Source organism: Neovison vison, chromosome 1, assembly GCF_020171115.1.
Source record: "Neovison vison isolate M4711 chromosome 1, ASM_NN_V1, whole genome shotgun sequence".
NCBI classification, from domain to species: Eukaryota; Metazoa; Chordata; class Mammalia; order Carnivora; family Mustelidae; genus Neogale; species Neogale vison.
The window spans coordinates 284,481,193-284,485,058 of record NC_058091.1 but is presented as its reverse complement, the minus strand read 5'-3'; the positions used below and the strand labels follow the sequence as shown (position 1 = coordinate 284,485,058).

The following is a 3,866-nucleotide window of genomic DNA, read 5'->3' as shown; positions in this document are numbered from 1 at the left end:
AGGTCAGACTTAATCTAATATCAGTTCTGTCTGGGAGTCAGAATCAGAAGATTTTTTGAAAGGTCTAGGTGTTTTCTTCATAATTAGGTGGAAAGAGGTGAGCCTACTCTTGGGGCTTATTTTTAAAATAAACCGAAGTCTTCCTATTCAACTCAAGCTATGTATACATAAAATCAGTACATAAAGAATAAAAGTGAAATATCCATTCTTTCCCTCAGATGTTTTGTTTCTGTGACATAAAAGCTTGCGGTGCCTGAACACTGTTCTGTCTTCAAATAGATTTGGACAGACACCTGTAAAAAAAGAAAATGCAAGGAAGACCACAGGAAGATAGGGGATAGAAGTTTAGAGGGAAGCTTGAACAGAGATGAAGAAAACTTAGGAAGATTCAATGGTCTTAGGGGCTAATGGAAAAGCAATAGCAGAACAGATGTGCCAGTCCAAGCACCGATGCCCTCAGCACTGCTGTGAGGGGAGCTGGCTCCTACTAGTTTCTGCTCTAGTCTATAGGTTACCTGCACAAATCTTTTTTTAACTTGGAAAATTTTTGAAGAAAACATATGTGGGCAGAAAACAATGGCTAAAGGAGTTTCCATAGTAAACCATTTTGATACCAATAAAAATCACTGGGGCAAACATGGAAGTCTCATCCCTTTTGTCTGACTTTCATTAAGAAAAATTGAATGTTTACTGATAATCCAGGGCATATCTATGTAGACCGATTGAAGTGCTTGAGGGGAAAATGTCTTTGTGAATGAGAGGGCAGGAGAGATTTTGGAAGATTTTCTCTGATGTATAGCAAATATCAGCACTTCTTTTTGGAAGAATAGCCTTAATTGCATCCTTGCTTTCATCAAAAAATGAGAATACAATTTTCTGAGACTATTTCAGAAAATCTCTTGCGTTTAGACATGGGTACTGTCTGGGAATCAGAACGCTAGACTTTGGTTTAGTTTGGATAAGTCAGTCTGAGAACTTAGAAAAGGCTGCTGACCCCTTGGCTTCATCTTTCACATCTATAAAATGTGGAGGTTCACTTAGAAGTATTTTTTTTTTTACTTAGAAGTATTTTAAGATCCCTTCAAGTGCCAATATTCTAGAAATCTATGTTTCTTCCAGACAGCTTAGAGAAAGAAAATCATGTCTCTAATATATGTCTTTTCATTATAAGTAATAAAAAATTAGGCTAATACCATAGTTTGAGTAGTGAAGAAATTTCTGTCTTCATGAATATCTGTGTTTTTTTAAGCTTACTCCAATTGAGAATTGTAGAACAAATGGAAATAGAACTTGTAACAGTATGTCTTTGTGTTTCTCTGGTTCAACCTTCCTCCATGGCAGAAGAAGTATGTGTCAACATATCACTATGTAATATCCCAAAGTTGTGAAGTAGACAGATTAAAGTTCTTTTTAGAGAAACAGCACAAGAATGCTGGAGAGGATAAACAAAATCCAATAAATGGGACTGGGCTCTGGAATATAGCACCCTAGTCAATGGACAGATGCTGGACTAAATGTCTCTATAGGCAAGCAAGTCCATGAAGTGTGGAGCATGTTGGCCTGGCCTGCCTTTGCCAGTGACAAGCTGTGTGATGGAAGACAAGTCCCTTAGGCTCTCTGTTTCCCAGATTCCTTGTCTATAGAAGAAGGGATTGGAATGGATGTATTCCTAATCACTTTCAGCCTGAGAATCTTAAGACTCTGTAATAAGAGATTTAAATGCAGTTAATTACAAATTAAAAATGTAACCAAATGGCACAGGCATGTATTTTAAATCCTTAAGACAATAAATTGTTCAAAGATAGTCATTTACATATCAGTTATTTATAAGTTAACTCATAGGGTCACGTGACTTTAGATATGAAAGAGACCTTAGCAGTAAGCACCAACTATTATAAAACTGCATTATAATTATTTGTGAATATGTCCCTTTCCTTGCTACTCCTTTGAGGAAATAGTCTTGTGTTTCTTTGTATTATCAGTACTTTGACCAGTACAGATAGAGAGTAGACACTAAGTAAAGATTAATTAAACAAATTTTACAGGTAAAGAACCAAGAACTCTGAAAAGTTCAGCTAAACCTGCCTGAACTCAAACAGGTAGCTAGATTGGAGCATCTGCCTCTTCTGAGACCCAATCCAGGAAGGGCTGGTTCCTTTTCAAGGCCAAATTGAGATAGTTTTTTTCAAAAAGTGACATTGGCAATGGCACCTTTTCCATGAAAACAGGTCTGCTAAGGACTTTAAGGAAGGCCAAAGAAAATTAAAGGGAAAATAATGCACAGAATAAATAACCAATCACTATTCATTGATTGATTTAAACTTGAATCAAATTACTATATCTTCTCAGAGGTAATTAGTTATCTTTTCATGCCTAGCACAGCCATGGCTTGTGGTCCCAAGGAGCATCTGAAGAGTGTAGCAGTTCTAAAGCATTGGATGTTGGATAAACTGACCAGTATGTTTGCCCCTCACCCATCTACTGGTCCCCATAAGCTAAGAGTATTTCCCTCTCATCATTTTCCTAAAGCACAGACTTAAGTATGCTCTAACAGGGAATGAATTAAAGGAGATCTATTTGCAGTGTTGATTAAGATTGAGGGCAAGGTCCAAACCGATACAACCCACCTTGCTGGTTTTATGGATGTGATCAGCAATGACAAGACTGGGGAGAATTTCCATCTGATGGATGACACCAAGGGTCACTTTGCTATTCATTGGATTATATCTGACAAGGACAACTCTAAGTTTTACAAAGTGAGAAGTATCTTTGTGGGGACAAAAGGAATCCCTCATCCGGTGACTCATGTTTCTCGTGCCATCCGCTGTCTTGATCCCCTCATCCAGGTGAATGAAACCATTCAGATTGATTTGGAGACTGGAAAGATTACTGATTTCATCAAGTTTGATACTGGTAATCTGCGTATGGTAAGCAGACGTGCTAACCTGGGAAGAATCGATGTGATCAGCAGAGAGAAACATCCTGGTCCTTTTTTTTTTTTTTTTTTTTTTTTTCGGTTTTTTTTTTTTTTTTTCCCAATTTATTTATTTTCAGAAAAACAGTATTCATTATTTTTTCACCACACCCAGTGCTCCATGCAAGCTGTGCCCTCTATAATACCCACCACCTGGTACCCCAACCTCCCACCCCCCCGCCACTTCAAACCCCTCAGACTGTTTTTCAGAGTCCATAGTCTCTCATGGTTCACCTCCCCTTCCAATTTACCCAAATTCCCTACTACTCTCTAACGCCCCTTGTCCTCCATGCTATTGGTTATGCTCCACAAATGAGTGAAACCATCCTGGTCCTTTTGATGTAATTCACAGGAAAGATGCCAATGGCAACAGCTTTGCCACCTAGCTCTTCAACATTTTTGTTACTGGAAAAGCCAACAAACCATAGATTTCTCTTCCCTGTGGAAAACATATCCATCTCACCATTACTGAAGAGAGAGACAAGAGACTGGTAGCCAAACAGAGCAGCAGATGAAATGGTCCCTAGATGACATGATTAAAAGTCTTTATACGTAATTAAAGATAATACAACATGATTTTTTTTAAAAAGTAATATAGTTCCATTTCTGTGGTAGCTATTCCCAAGACAATCACCTTTTGTTTCTTCTTTGCCTATATCACATGTCAGATGAAGTCTATTTCTCCACACCCTTGAATCTAGCCTAGCCTGCCACTGCTTTGTCCCAAAGAGCACAGTGAGAATGATACTCCATCACATCTGGTCCTGAACTTTAGGATGCTGGTGGCTTTTGCTTTGGTCCCTTGGAGCCTGTGGCTGTCATACACAAAGTTCAGCTTCAGTGCTGAAGAGGTTCTGAGACTACATAGAGAAGAGAAGAGCCCAGCTGTGCC

At 38.6% G+C, this 3,866-nt stretch overlaps 1 pseudogene; it reads left to right on the top strand.

The window, feature by feature from the left end:
* Window positions 1-2,384: 2,384 nt before the first annotated feature.
* On the top strand, window positions 2,385-3,489 carry LOC122893821 (annotated as a pseudogene).
* The last annotated feature ends 377 nt before the right edge of the window (window positions 3,490-3,866 follow it).